We start from the raw sequence: 15,622 nt of genomic DNA, 5'->3' as shown, positions 1-15,622 counted from the left end.
AGTAATTCCCTAGCAAAATGCTCTGATTGGTTGCTCAAATCCAAAAGTCCTTTTGGCCACAATGAGAGCACAGGTCCTTCTAACCTTGTTGTATATCCACATACTGGCACATTTTTAGTTTTTAAAAAATCCCAACTTGCTTGAGTAGCTGGAAATAATGGGCTACCTCAAGATGCCACAGGCCGCACGAGGCCAATGATGGCATACGAGTTTATGAGACCAGTGGTGTCACGAAAGTATTGAATTCCAGATGAGGTGTCCGAGAGGTTAAGGAGATGGACTGCTAATCCATTGTGCTTTGCACGCATGTGTTCAAATCCCATCTTCATTGTGTATTTTGTCTTTTGGAGTGTCAACAGACGTTGTTCAGTAGCACCATGACAAGTTTTAAGCTGTGTTCACACCAAATGCAATTTGTGTGTAAGGATTGTCCACATTCACTCCTACACCAATGTTCTGATTATATTCAAGGGTCCTGTGGTGTGTTTAGCATTCAGCATGTCAAGTCATTTTCGGACATACATCGTGCGACGAATTTGACAAGCGTATAAAGGCAGCTAGCTGCCCCACTCAAATGTGACACAGAATCGAACTCAGTGTGAAAGCAGCATTACACTCATGCCCCTCTTCTAAGTAGTTACATTCTTACCAACATCCAAAACAACAGCAGCAATACCCAACAAGAAAAGGTCTTATGAATGCATTCATGCAGTTGCATCTATTACCTTGTCTGCGTCAACTGCACTCACACTATCTTTGTTGATGGTTGCAAGGAGCAGGTGTTTCAGTAAACACTTTCAAAGCCCTGACTTGAATGAAAGCTTTTGTCATAAACATCTGAAAGACAGTAAGGTAGTTGCAGCAGTTTGAAAGCTCGGTCAGCATTTTGCAATGTTTTTAATGGGCATTGGTGTAAAGACATGTAGTATGATTCCCAATGAGGGTACATCTAAAGGACTGTATTTGATGATCAACAGACAGGAGCTCAGGATAATGGAGAATGAGGGCATCGATCCCTCTACCTCTCACATGCAAAGCGAGCGCTCTACCACTTGAGCTAATTCCCCTACGATTCAACTCCGTTTTTATGCCAAATGTTTAATGACACTTTTTGTATGGCTGTGACAGTTCTTCGTAGCTTCGGTGCATATCCAAACACTGTTTTTGCGGCTTTTTCTCTCCAAAATATCAACTTTTTCCAGTGGTTAAAAACCACACGATTCTATATTTGCCTCCACAGTTGCAAAGCTAATGCTAGAAGGGTTGGACACGCCATGTTTACAAAGATAATATAAACCCACGGGCCATCTACAAGGATCTGCAGATTTGAAACTTGACTCATTACCAACTCTGCCAAATGAAAGGTAATCAACAAACAAGTCGTTCTGATCTTTACCTTTTCTGATGGTGAATTTGCATAAATCTTTTTACTCGCAGTCAACCACTCTGTCAGCATGTACATAGACTCATTTCTTATCATGATCAAGAGCGCTCAATGAATGTCACTCTGGCTTTTGGGGAACCCACGGAATTCTAATCATTGACATCAACACCTGAAAGCCACAGAGGCACTATCTGTCAAGAACAGAAATCCCTGATCAACAAGTATTCCTTAAAGGTAAATTCCATACCAACAACAGACCAAACTCTGCAACTCATCTCATAAGTACATGCTTCTTGCACCAACAGTTTGATGAAACGTAGATAAAAAAGAAAATGTTGTGCAGAATGTGGACATCTATCCCCCTTGTTCTCACATGCAAAGCAAGCACTCTGCCATTTGAAGTAATTCCCTAGCAAAATGCTCTGATTGGTTGCTCAAATCCAAAAGTCCTTTTGGCCACAATGAGAGCACAGGTCCTTCTAACCTTGTTGTATATCCACATACTGGCACATTTTTAGTTTTTAAAAAATCCCAACTTGCTTGAGTAGCTGGAAATAATGGGCTATCTCAAGATGCCACAGGCCGCACGAGGCCAATGATGGCATACGAGTTTATGAGACCAGTGGTGTCACGAAAGAATTGAATTCCAGATGAGGTGTCCGAAAGGTTAAGGAGATGGACTGCTAATCCATTGTGCTTTGCACGCATGGGTTCAAATCCCATCCTCATTGTGTATTTTGTCTTTTGGAGTGTCAACAGACGTTCAGTAGCACCATGACAAGTTTTAAGCTGTGTTCACACCAAATGCAATTTGTGTGTAAGGATTGTCCACATTCACTCCTACACCAATGTTCTGATTATATTCAAGGGTCCTGTGGTGTGTTTAGCATTCAGCGTGTCAAGTCATTTTCGGACATACATCGTGCGACGAATTTGACAAGCGTATAAAGGCAGCTAGCTGCCCCACTCAAATGTGACACAGAATCGAACTCAGTGTGAAAGCAGCATTACACTCATGCCCCTCTTCTAAGTAGTTACATTCTTACCAACATCCAAAACAACAGCAGCAATACCCAACAAGAAAAGGTCTTATGAATGCATTCATGCAGTTGCATCTATTACCTTGTCTGCGTCAACTGCACTCACACTATCTTTGTTGATGGTTGCAAGGAGCAGGTGTTTCAGTAAACACTTTCAAAGCCCTGACTTGAATGAAAGCTTTTGTCATAAACATCTGAAAGACAGTAAGGTAGTTGCAGCAGTTTGAAAGCTCGGTCAGCATTTTGCAATGTTTTTAATGGGCATTGGTGTAAAGACATGTAGTATGATTCCCAATGAGGGTACATCTAAAGGACTGTATTTGATGATCAACAGACAGGAGCTCAGGATAATGGAGAATGAGGGCATCGATCCCTCTACCTCTCACATGCAAAGCGAGCGCTCTACCACTTGAGCTAATTCCCCTACGATTCAACTCCGTTTTTATGCCAAATGTTTAATGACACTTTTTGTATGGCTGTGACAGTTCTTCGTAGCTTCGGTGCATATCCAAACACTGTTTTTGCGGCTTTTTCTCTCCAAAATATCAACTTTTTCCAGTGGTTAAAAACCACACGATTCTATATTTGCCTCCACAGTTGCAAAGCTAATGCTAGAAGGGTTGGACACGCCATGTTTACAAAGATAATATAAACCCACGGGCCATCTACAAGGATCTGCAGATTTGAAACTTGACTCATTACCAACTCTGCCAAATGAAAGGTAATCAACAAACAAGTCGTTCTGATCTTTACCTTTTCTGATGGTGAATTTGCATGCATCTTTTTACTCGCAGTCAACCACTCTGTCAGCATGTACATAGACTCATTTCTTATCATGATCAAGAGCGCTCAATGAATGTCACTCTGGCTTTTGGGGAACCCACGGAATTCTAATCATTGACATCAACACCTGAAAGCCACAGAGGCACTATCTGTCAAGAACAGAAATCCCTGATCAACAAGTATTCCTTAAAGGTAAATTCCATACCAACAACAGACCAAACTCTGCAACTCATCTCATAAGTACATGCTTCTTGCACCAACAGTTTGATTAAACGTAGATACAAAAGAAAATGTTGTGCAGAATGTGGACATCTATCCCCCTTGTTCTCACATGCAAAGCAAGCACTCTGCCATTTGAAGTAATTCCCTAGCAAAATGCTCTGATTGGTTGCTCAAATCCAAAAGTCCTTTTGGCCACAATGAGAGCACAGGTCCTTCTAACCTTGTTGTATATCCACATACTGGCACATTTTTAGTTTTTAAAAAATCCCAACTTGCTTGAGTAGCTGGAAATAATGGGCTACCTCAAGATGCCACAGGCCGCACGAGGCCAATGATGGCATACGAGTTTATGAGACCAGTGGTGTCACGAAAGAATTGAATTCCAGATGAGGTGTCCGAGAGGTTAAGGAGATGGACTGCTAATCCATTGTGCTTTGCACGCATGGGTTCAAATCCCGTCCTCATTGTGTATTTTTTCTTTTTGAGTGTCAACAGACGTTCGGTAGCACCATGACAAGTTTTAAGCTGTGTTCACACCAAATGCAATTTGTGTGTAAGGATTGTCCACATTCACTCCTACACCAATGTTCTGATTATATTCAAGGGTCCTGTGGTGTGTTTAGCATTCAGCGTGTCAAGTCATTTTCGGACATACATCGTGCGACGAATTTGACAAGCGTATAAAGGCAGCTAGCTGCCCCACTCAAATGTGACACAGAATCGAACTCAGTGTGAAAGCAGCATTACACTCATGCCCCTCTTCTAAGTAGTTACATTCTTACCAACATCCAAAACAACAGCAGCAATACCCAACAAGAAAAGGTCTTATGAATGCATTCATGCAGTTGCATCTATTACCTTGTCTGCGTCAACTGCACTCACACTATCTTTGTTGATGGTTGCAAGTGTTTCAGTAAACACTTTCAAAGCCCTGACTTGAATGAAAGCTTTTGTCATAAACATCTGAAAGACAGTAAGGTAGTTGCAGCAGTTTGAAAGCTCGGTCAGCATTTTGCAATGTTTTTAATGGGCATTGGTGTAAAGACATGTAGTATGATTCCCAATGAGGGTACATCTAAAGGACTGTATTTGATGATCAATAGACAGGAGCAAGGGGTAATGGAGAATGAGGGCATCAATCCCTCTACCTCTCACATGCAAAGCGAGCGCTCTACCACTTGAGCTAATTACCCTACGAATCAACTGTGTTTTTATGCCAAATGTTTAATGACACTTTTTGTATGGCTGTGACCGTTCTTCGTAGCTTCGGTGCATATCCAAACACTGTTTTTGCGGCTTTTTCTCTCCAAAATATCAACTTTTTCCAGTGGTTAAAAACCACACGATTCTATATTTGCCTCCACAGTTGCAAAGCTAATGCTAGAAGGGTTGGACACGCCATGTTTACAAAGATAATATAAACCCACGGGCCATCTACAAGGATCTGCAGATTTGAAACTTGACTCATTACCAACTCTGCCAAATGAAAGGTAATCAACAAACAAGTCGTTCTGATCTTTACCTTTTCTGATGGTGAATTTGCATGCATCTTTTTACTCGCAGTCAACCACTCTGTCAGCATGTACATAGACTCATTTCTTATCATGATCAAGAGCGCTCAATGAATGTCACTCTGGCTTTTGGGGAACCCACGGAATTCTAATCATTGACATCAACACCTGAAAGCCACAGAGGCACTATCTGTCAAGAACAGAAATCCCTGATCAACAAGTATTCCTTAAAGGTAAATTCCATACCAACAACAGACCAAACTCTGCAACTCATCTCATAAGTACATGCTTCTTGCACCAACAGTTTGATGAAACGTAGATACAAAAGAAAATGTTGTGCAGAATGTGGACATCTATCCCCCTTGTTCTCACATGCAAAGCAAGCACTCTGCCATTTGAAGTAATTCCCTAGCAAAATGCTCTGATTGGTTGCTCAAATCCAAAAGTCCTTTTGGCCACAATGAGAGCACAGGTCCTTCTAACCTTGTTGTATATCCACATACTGGCACATTTTTAGTTTTTAAAAAATCCCAACTTGCTTGAGTAGCTGGAAATAATGGGCTACCTCAAGATGCCACAGGCCGCACGAGGCCAATGATGGCATACGATTTTATGAGACCAGTGGTGTCACGAAAGAATTGAATTCCAGATGAGGTGTCCGAGAGGTTAAGGAGATGGACTGCTAATCCATTGTGCTTTGCACGCATGGGTTCAAATCCCATCTTCATTGTGTATTTTGTCTTTTGGAGTGTCAACAGACGTTGTTCAGTAGCACCATGACAAGTTTTAAGCTGTGTTCACACCAAATGCAATTTTTGTGTAATGATTGTCCACATTCACTCCTACATCAATGTTCTGATTAAATTCAAGGGTCCTTTGGTGTGTTTAGAATTCAGCATGTCAAGTCATTTTCGGACATACATCATGCAACGAATTTGACAAGCGTCGAAAGGCAGCTAGCTGCCCCACTCAAATGCAACACCGAATCGAACTCAGTGTGAAAGCAGCATTACACTCATGCCCCTCTTCTAAGTAGTTACATTCTTACCAACATCCAAAACAACAGCAGCAATACCCAACAAGAAAAGGTCTTATGAATGCATTCATGCAGTTGCATCTATTACCTTGTCTGCGTCAACTGCACTCACACTATCTTTGTTGATGGTTGCAAGGAGCAGGTGTTTCAGTAAACACTTTCAAAGCCCTGACTTGAATGAAAGCTTTTGTCATAAACATCTGAAAGACAGTAAGGTAGTTGCAGCAGTTTGAAAGCTCGGTCAGCATTTTGCAATGTTTTTAATGGGCATTGGTGTAAAGACATGTAGTATGATTCCCAATGAGGGTACATCTAAAGGACTGTATTTGATGATCAACAGACAGGAGCTCAGGATAACGGAGAATGAGGGCATCGATCCCTCTACCTCTCACATGCAAAGCGAGCGCTCTACCACTTGAGCTAATTCCCCTACGAATCAACTCCGTTTTTATGCCAAATGTTTAATGACACTTTTTGTATGGCTGTGACAGTTCTTCGTAGCTTCGGTGCATATCCAAACACTGTTTTTGCGGCTTTTTCTCTCCAAAATATCAACTTTTTCCAGTGGTTAAAAACCACACGATTCTATATTTGCCTCCACAGTTGCAAAGCTAATGCTAGAAGGGTTGGACACGCCATGTTTACAAAGATAATATAAACCCACGGGCCATCTACAAGGATCTGCAGATTTGAAACTTGACTCATTACCAACTCTGCCAAATGAAAGGTAATCAACAAACAAGTCGTTCTGATCTTTACCTTTTCTGATGGTCAATTTGCATGCATCTTTTTACTCGCAGTCAACCACTCTGTCAGCATGTACATAGACTCATTTCTTATCATGATCAAGAGCGCTCAATGAATGTCACTCTGGCTTTTGGGGAACCCACGGAATTCTAATCATTGACATCAACACCTGAAAGCCACAGAGGCACTATCTGTCAAGAACAGAAATCCCTGATCAACAAGTATTCCTTAAAGGTAAATTCCATACCAACAACAGACCAAACTCTGCAACTCATCTCATAAGTACATGCTTCTTGCACCAACAGTTTGATGAAACGTAGATACAAAAGAAAATGTTGTGCAGAATGTGGACATCTATCCCCCTTGTTCTCACATGCAAAGCAAGCACTCTGCCATTTGAAGTAATTCCCTAGCAAAATGCTCTGATTGGTTGCTCAAATCCAAAAGTCCTTTTGGCCACAATGAGAGCACAGGTCCTTCTAACCTTGTTGTATATCCACATACTGGCACATTTTTAGTTTTTAAAAAAACCCAACTTGCTTGAGTAGCTGGAAATAATGGGCTACCTCAAGATGCCACAGGCCGCACGAGGCCAATGATGGCATACGAGTTTATGAGACCAGTGGTGTCACGAAAGAATTGAATTCCAGATGAGGTGTCCGAGAGGTTAAGGAGATGGACTGCTAATCCATTGTGCTTTGCACGCATGGGTTCAAATCCCATCCTCATCGTGTATTTTTTCTTTTGGAGTGTCAACAGACGTTCAGTAGCACCATGACAAGTTTTAAGCTGTGTTCACACCAAATGCAATTTGTGTGTAAGGATTGTCCACATTCACTCCTACACCAATGTTCTCATTATATTCAAGGGTCCTGTGGTGTGTTTAGCATTCAGCGTGTCAAGTCATTTTCGGACATACATCGTGCGACGAATTTGACAAGCGTATAAAGGCAGCTAGCTGCCCCACTCAAATGTGACACAGAATCGAACTCAGTGTGAAAGCAGCATTACACTCATGCCCCTCTTCTAAGTAGTTACATTCTTACCAACATCCAAAACAACAGCAGCAATACCCAACAAGAAAAGGTCTTATGAATGCATTCATGCAGTTGCATCTATTACCTTGTCTGCGTCAACTGCACTCACACTATCTTTGTTGATGGTTGCAAGGAGCAGGTGTTTCAGTAAACACTTTCAAAGCCCTGACTTGAATGAAAGCTTTTGTCATAAACATCTGAAAGACAGTAAGGTAGTTGCAGCAGTTTGAAAGCTCGGTCATCATTTTGCAATGTTTTTAATGGGCATTGGTGTAAAGACATGTAGTATGATTCCCAATGAGGGTACATCTAAAGGACTGTATTTGATGATCAACAGACAGGAGCTCAGGATAATGGAGAATGAGGGCATCGATCCCTCTACCTCTCACATGCAAAGCGAGCGCTCTACCACTTGAGCTAATTACCCTACGAATCAACTGTGTTTTTATTCCAAATGTTTAATGACACTTTTTGTATGGCTGTGACAGTTCTTCGTAGCTTCGGTGCATATCAAAACACTGTTTTTGCGGCTTTTTCTCTCCAAAATATCAACTTTTTCCAGTGGTTAAAAACCACACGATTCTATATTTGCCTCCACAGTTGCAAAGCTAATGCTAGAAGGGTTGGACACGCCATGTTTACAAAGATAATATAAACACACGGGCCATCTACAAGGATCTGCAGATTTGAAACTTGACTCATTACCAACTCTGCCAAATGAAAGGTAATCAACAAACAAGTCGTTCTGATCTTTACCTTTTCTGATGGTGAATTTGCATGCATCTTTTTACTCGCAGTCAACCACTCTGTTAGCATGTACATAGACTCATTTGTTATCATGATCAAGAGCGCTCAATGAATGTCACTCTGGCTTTTGGGGAACCCACGGAATTCTAATCATTGACATCAACACCTGAAAGCCACAGAGGCACTATCTGTCAAGAACAGAAATCCCTGATCAACAAGTATTCCTTAAAGGTAAATTCCATACCAACAACAGACCAAACTCTGCAACTCATCTCATAAGTACATGCTTCTTGCACCAACAGTTTGATGAAACGTAGATACAAAAGAAAATGTTGTGCAGAATGTGGACATCTATCCCCCTTGTTCTCACATGCAAAGCAAGCACTCTGCCATTTGAAGTAATTCCCTAGCAAAATGCTCTGATTGGTTGCTCAAATCCAAAAGTCCTTTTGGCCACAATGAGAGCACAGGTCCTTCTAACCTTGTTGTATATCCACATACTGGCACATTTTTAGTTTTTAAAAAATCCCAACTTGCTTGAGTAGCTGGAAATAATGGGCTACCTCAAGATGCCACAGGCCGCACGAGGCCAATGATGGCATACGAGTTTATGAGACCAGTGGTGTCACGAAAGAATTGAATTCCAGATGAGGTGTCCGAGAGGTTAAGGAGATGGACTGCTAATCCATTGTGCTTTGCACGCATGGGTTCAAATCCCATCCTCATCGTGTATTTTTTCTTTTGGAGTGTCAACAGACGTTCAGTAGCACCATGACAAGTTTTAAGCTGTGTTCACACCAAATGCAATTTGTGTGTAAGGATTGTCCACATTCACTCCTACACCAATGTTCTCATTATATTCAAGGGTCCTGTGGTGTGTTTAGCATTCAGCGTGTCAAGTCATTTTCGGACATACATCGTGCGATGAATTTGACAAGCGTATAAAGGCAGCTAGCTGCCCCACTCAAATGTGACACCGAATCGAACTCAGTGTGAAAGCAGCATTACACTCATGCCCCTCTTCTAAGTAGTTACATTCTTACCAACATCCAAAACAACAGCAGCAATACCCAACAAGAAAAGGTCTTATGAATGCATTCATGCAGTTGCATCTATTACCTTGTCTGCGTCAACTGCACTCACACTATCTTTGTTGATGGTTGCAAGGAGCAGGTGTTTCAGTAAACACTTTCAAAGCCCTGACTTGAATGAAAGCTTTTGTCATAAACATCTGAAAGACAGTAAGGTAGTTGCAGCAGTTTGAAAGCTCGGTCATCATTTTGCAATGTTTTTAATGGGCATTGGTGTAAAGACATGTAGTATGATTCCCAATGAGGGTACATCTAAAGGACTGTATTTGATGATCAACAGACAGGAGCTCAGGATAATGGAGAATGAGGGCATCGATCCCTCTACCTCTCACATGCAAAGCGAGCGCTCTACCACTTGAGCTAATTCCCCTACGAATCAACTGTGTTTTTATGCCAAATGTTTAATGACCCTTTTTGTATGGCTGTGACAGTTCTTCGTAGCTTCGGTGCATATCCAAACACTGTTTTTGCGGCTTTTTCTCTCCAAAATATCAACTTTTTCCAGTGGTTAAAAACCACACGATTCTATATTTGCCTCCACAGTTGCAAAGCTAATGCTAGAAGGGTTGGACACGCCATGTTTACAAAGATAATATAAACACACGGGCCATCTACAAGGATCTGCAGATTTGAAACTTGACTCATTACCAACTCTGCCAAATGAAAGGTAATCAACAAACAAGTCGTTCTGATCTTTACCTTTTCTGATGGTCAATTTGCATGCATCTTTTTACTCGCAGTCAACCACTCTGTCAGCATGTACATAGACTCATTTCTTATCATGATCAAGAGCGCTCAATGAATCTCACTCTGGCTTTTAGGGAACCCACGGAATTCTAATCATTGACATCAACACCTGAAAGCCACAGAGGCACTATCTGTCAAGAACAGAAATCCCTGATCAACAAGTATTCCTTAAAGGTAAATTCCATACCAACAACAGACCAAACTCTGCAACTCATCTCATAAGTACATGCTTCTTGCACCAACAGTTTGATGAAACGTAGATACAAAAGAAAATTTTGTGCAGAATGTGGACATCTATCCCCCTTGTTCTCACATGCAAAGCAAGCACTCTGCCATTTGAAGTAATTCCCTAGCAAAATGCTCTGATTGGTTGCTCAAATCCAAAAGTCCTTTTGGCCACAATGAGAGCACAGGTCCTTCTAACCTTGTTGTATATCCACATACTGGCACATTTTTAGTTTTTAAAAAATCCCAACTTGCTTGAGTAGCTGGAAATAATGGGCTACCTCAAGATGCCACAGGCCGCACGAGGCCAATGATGGCATACGAGTTTATGAGACCAGTGGTGTCACGAAAGAATTGAATTCCAGATGAGGTGTCCGAGAGGTTAAGGAGATGGACTGCTAATCCATTGTGCTTTGCACGCATGGGTTCAAATCCCATCCTCATCGTGTATTTTTTCTTTTGGAGTGTCAACAGACGTTCAGTAGCACCATGACAAGTTTTAAGCTGTGTTCACACCAAATGCAATTTGTGTGTAAGGATTGTCCACATTCACTCCTACACCAATGTTCTGATTATATTCAAGGGTCCTGTGGTCTGTTTAGCATTCAGCGTGTCAAGTCATTTTCGGACATACATCGTGCGACGAATTTGACAAGCGTATAAAGGCAGCTAGCTGCCCCACTCAAATGTGACACCGAATCGAACTCAGTGTGAAAGCAGCATTACACTCATGCCCCTCTTCTAAGTAGTTACATTCTTACCAACATCCAAAACAACAGCAGCAATACCCAACAAGAAAAGGTCTTATGAATGCATTCATGCAGTTGCATCTATTACCTTGTCTGCGTCAACTGCACTCACACTATCTTTGTTGATGGTTGCAAGGAGCAGGTGTTTCAGTAAACACTTTTAAAGCTTTAAAAGCCCTGACTTGAATGAAAGCTTTTGTCATAAAAATCTGAAAGACAGCAAGGTAGTTGCAGCAGTTTGAAAGCTCAGTCAGCATCTTGCAATGTTTTTAATGGGCATTGGTGCAAAGACATGTAGTATGATTCCCAATGAGGGTACATCTAAAGGACTGTATTTGATGATAAACAGACAGGAGCTCAGGATAATGGAGAATGAGGGCATCGATCCCTCTACCTCTCACATGCAAAGCGAGCGCTCTACCACTTGAGCTAATTCCCCTACGAATCAACTGTGTTTTTATGCCAAATGTTTAATGACACTTTTTGTATGGCTGTGACAGTTCTTCGTAGCTTCGGTGCATATCCAAACACTGTTTTTGCGGCTTTTTCTCTCCAAAATATCAACTTTTTCCAGTGGTTAAAAACCACACGATTCTATATTTGCCTCCACAGTTGCAAAGCTAATGCTAGAAGGGTTGGACACGCCATGTTTACAAAGATAATATAAACCCACGGGCCATCTACAAGGATCTGCAGATTTGAAACTTGACTCATTACCAACTCTGCCAAATGAAAGGTAATCAACAAACAAGTCGTTCTGATCTTTACCTTTTCTGATGGTGAATTTGCATGCATCTTTTTACTCGCAGTCAACCACTCTGTCAGCATGTACATAGACTCATTTCTTATCATGATCAAGAGCGCTCAATGAATGTCACTCTGGCTTTTGGGGAACCCACGGAATTCTAATCATTGACATCAACACCTGAAAGCCACAGAGGCACTATCTGTCAAGAACAGAAATCCCTGATCAACAAGTATTCCTTAAAGGTAAATTCCATACCAACAACAGACCAAACTCTGCAACTCATCTCATAAGTACATGCTTCTTGCACCAACAGTTTGATGAAACGTAGATACAAAAGAAAATGTTGTGCAGAATGTGGACATCTATCCCCCTTGTTCTCACATGCAAAGCAAGCACTCTGCCATTTGAAGTAATTCCCTAGCAAAATGCTCTGATTGGTTGCTCAAATCCAAAAGTCCTTTTGGCCACAATGAGAGCACAGGTCCTTCTAACCTTGTTGTATATCCACATACTGGCACAGTTTTAGTTTTTAAAAAATCCCAACTTGCTTGAGTAGCTGGAAATAATGGGCTACCTCAAGATGCCACAGGCCGCACGAGGCCAATGATGGCATACGAGTTTATGAGACCAGTGGTGTCACGAAAGAATTGAATTCCAGATGAGGTGTCCGAGAGGTTAAGGAGATGGACTGCTAATCCATTGTGCTTTGCACGCATGGGTTCAAATCCCATCCTCATTGTGTATTTTGTCTTTTGGAGTGTCAACAGGCGTTGTTCAGTAGCACCATGACAAGTTTTAAGCTGTGTTCACACCAAATGCAATTTGTGTGTAAGGATTGTCCACATTCACTCCTACATCAATGTTCTGATTATATTCAAGGGTCCTGTGGTGTGTTTAGCATTCAGCGTGTCAAGTCATTTTCGGACATACATCGTGCGACGAATTTGACAAGCGTCGAAAGGCAGCTAGCTGCCCCACTCAAATGTGACACCGAATCGAACTCAGTGTGAAAGCAGTATTACACTCATGCCCCTCTTCTAAGTAGTTACATTTTACCAACATCCAAAACAACAGCAGCAATACCCAACAAGAAAAGGTCTTATGAATGCATTCATGCAGTTGCATCTATTACCTTGTCTGCGTCAACTGCACTCACACTATCTTTGTTGATGGTTGCAAGGAGCAGGTGTTTCAGTAAACACTTTTAAAGCTTTAAAAGCCCTGACTTGAATGAAAGCTTTTGTCATAAAAATCTGAAAGACAGCAAGGTAGTTGCAGCAGTTTGAAAGCTCAGTCAGCATCTTGCAATGTTTTTAATGGGCATTGGTGCAAAGACATGTAGTATGATTCCCAATGAGGGTACATCTAAAGGACTGTATTTGATGATAAACAGACAGGAGCTCAGGATAATGGAGAATGAGGGCATCGATCCCTCTACCTCTCACATGCAAAGCGAGCGCTCTACCACTTGAGCTAATTCCCCTATGAATCAACTGTGTTTTTATGCCAAATGTTTAATGACACTTTTTGTATGGCTGTGACAGTTCTTCGTAGCTTCGGTGCATATCCAAACACTGTTTTTGCAGCTTTTTCTCTCCAAAATATCAACTTTTTCCAGTGGTTAAAAACCACACGATTCTATATTTGCCTCCACAGTTGCAAAGCTAATGCTAGAAGGGTTGGACACGCCATGTTTACAAAGATATTATAAACCCACGGGCCATCTACAAGGATCTGCAGATCTGAAACTTGACTCATTACCAACTCTGCCAAATGAAAGGTAATCAACAAACAAGTCGTTCTGATCTTTACCTTTTCTGATGGTGAATTTGCATGCATCTTTTTACTCGCAGTCAACCACTCTGTCAGCATGTACATAGACTCATTTCTTATCTTGATCAAGAGCGCTCAATGAATGTCACTCTGGCTTTTGGGGAACCCACGGAATTCTAATCATTGACATCAACACCTGAAAGCCACAGAGGCACTATCTGTCAAGAACAGAAATCCCTGATCAACAAGTATTCCTTAAAGGTAAATTCCATACCAACAACAGACCAAACTCTGCAACTCATTTCATAAGTACATGCTTCTTGCACCAACAGTTTGATGAAACGTAGATACAAAAGAAAATGTTGTGCAGAATGTGGACATCTATCCCCCTTGTTCTCACATGCAAAGCAAGCACTCTGCCATTTGAAGTAATTCCCTAGCAAAATGCTCTGATTGGTTGCTCAAATCCAAAAGTCCTTTTGGCCACAATGAGAGCACAGGTCCTTCTAACCTTGTTGTATATCCACATACTGGCACATTTTTAGTTTTTAAAAAATCCCAACTTGCTTGAGTAGCTGGAAATAATGGGCTACCTCAAGATGCCACAGGCCGCACGAGGCCAATGATGGCATACGAGTTTATGAGACCAGTGGTGTCACGAAAGAATTGAATTCCAGATGAGGTGTCTGAGAGGTTAAGGAGATGGACTGCTAATCCATTGTGCTTTGCACGCATGAGTTCAAATCCCATCCTCATTGTGTATTTTTTCTTTTGGAGTGTCAACAGACGTTCAGTAGCACCATGACAAGTTTTAAGCTGTGTTCACACCAAATGCAATTTGTGTGTAAGGATTGTCCACATTCACTCCTACACCAATGTTCTGATTATATTCAAGGGTCCTGTGGTGTGTTTAGCATTCAGCGTGTCAAGTCATTTTCGGACATACATCGTGCGACGAATTTGACAAACGTATAAAGGCAGCTAGCTGCCCCACTCAAATGTGACACCGAATCGAACTCAGTGTGAAAGCAGTATTACACTCATGCCCCTCTTCTAAGTAGTTACATTTTACCAACATCCAAAACAACAGCAGCAATACCCAACAAGAAAAGGTCTTATGAATGCATTCATGCAGTTGCATCTATTACCTTGTCTGCGTCAACTGCACTCACACTATCTTTGTTGATGGTTGCAAGGAGCAGGTGTTTCAGTAAACACTTTCAAAGCCCTGACTTGAATGAAAGCTTTTGTCATAAACATCTGAAAGACAGTAAGGTAGTTGCAGCAGTTTGAAAGCTCGGTCAGCATTTTGCAATGTTTTTAATGGGCATTGGTGCAAAGACATGTAGTATGATTCCCAATGAGGGTACATCTAAAGGACTGTATTTGATGATCAACAGACAGGAGCTCAGGATAATGGAGAATGAGGGCATCGATCCCTCTACCTCTCACATGCAAAGCGAGCGCTCTACCACTTGAGCTAATTCCCCTACGAATCAACTGTGTTTTTATGCCAAATGTTTAATGACACTTTTTGTATGGCTGTGACAGTTCTTCGTAGCTTCGGTGCATATCCAAACACTGTTTTTGCGGCTTTTTCTCTCCAAAATATCAACTTTTTCCAGTGGTTAAAAACCACACGATTCTATATTTGCCTCCACAGTTGCAAAGCTAATGCTAGAAGGGTTGGACACGCCATGTTTACAAAGATAATATAAACCCACGGGCCATCTACAAGGATCTGCAGATTTGAAACTTGACTCATTACCAACTCTGCCAAAT

General features: G+C 41.5%; 7 non-coding genes across 7 annotated transcripts; all 7 read left to right on the top strand.

Moving 5' to 3' along the window:
• Positions 1 to 2,033: 2,033 nt before the first annotated feature.
• On the top strand, positions 2,034 to 2,115 carry trnas-gcu (transfer RNA serine (anticodon GCU)). Its single transcript has one exon. It is a non-coding gene; the product is annotated as a tRNA-Ser (tRNA).
• Positions 2,116 to 3,814: 1,699 nt separating this feature from the next.
• trnas-gcu (transfer RNA serine (anticodon GCU)) lies at positions 3,815 to 3,896 on the top strand. Its single transcript has one exon. It is a non-coding gene; the product is annotated as a tRNA-Ser (tRNA).
• Positions 3,897 to 5,588: 1,692 nt separating this feature from the next.
• On the top strand, positions 5,589 to 5,670 carry trnas-gcu (transfer RNA serine (anticodon GCU)). Its single transcript has one exon. It is a non-coding gene; the product is annotated as a tRNA-Ser (tRNA).
• A 1,702-nt stretch (positions 5,671 to 7,372) lies between these two features.
• trnas-gcu (transfer RNA serine (anticodon GCU)) lies at positions 7,373 to 7,454 on the top strand. The gene has a single exon. It is a non-coding gene; the product is annotated as a tRNA-Ser (tRNA).
• Positions 7,455 to 9,153: 1,699 nt separating this feature from the next.
• Positions 9,154 to 9,235, top strand: trnas-gcu (transfer RNA serine (anticodon GCU)). The gene has a single exon. It is a non-coding gene; the product is annotated as a tRNA-Ser (tRNA).
• A 1,699-nt stretch (positions 9,236 to 10,934) lies between these two features.
• trnas-gcu (transfer RNA serine (anticodon GCU)) lies at positions 10,935 to 11,016 on the top strand. The gene has a single exon. It is a non-coding gene; the product is annotated as a tRNA-Ser (tRNA).
• A 1,708-nt stretch (positions 11,017 to 12,724) lies between these two features.
• On the top strand, positions 12,725 to 12,806 carry trnas-gcu (transfer RNA serine (anticodon GCU)). Its single transcript has one exon. It is a non-coding gene; the product is annotated as a tRNA-Ser (tRNA).
• The last annotated feature ends 2,816 nt before the right edge of the window (positions 12,807 to 15,622 follow it).

The sequence above is a fragment of the Oryzias latipes genome, chromosome 1 (genome assembly GCF_053564925.1).
Source record: "Oryzias latipes strain Hd-rR chromosome 1, Olatipes_Hd-rR_3.1".
NCBI classification, from domain to species: Eukaryota; Metazoa; Chordata; class Actinopteri; order Beloniformes; family Adrianichthyidae; genus Oryzias; species Oryzias latipes.
The sequence above is the reverse complement of the archived record's forward strand: the minus strand, read 5'-3'. Positions and strand labels throughout refer to the sequence as shown.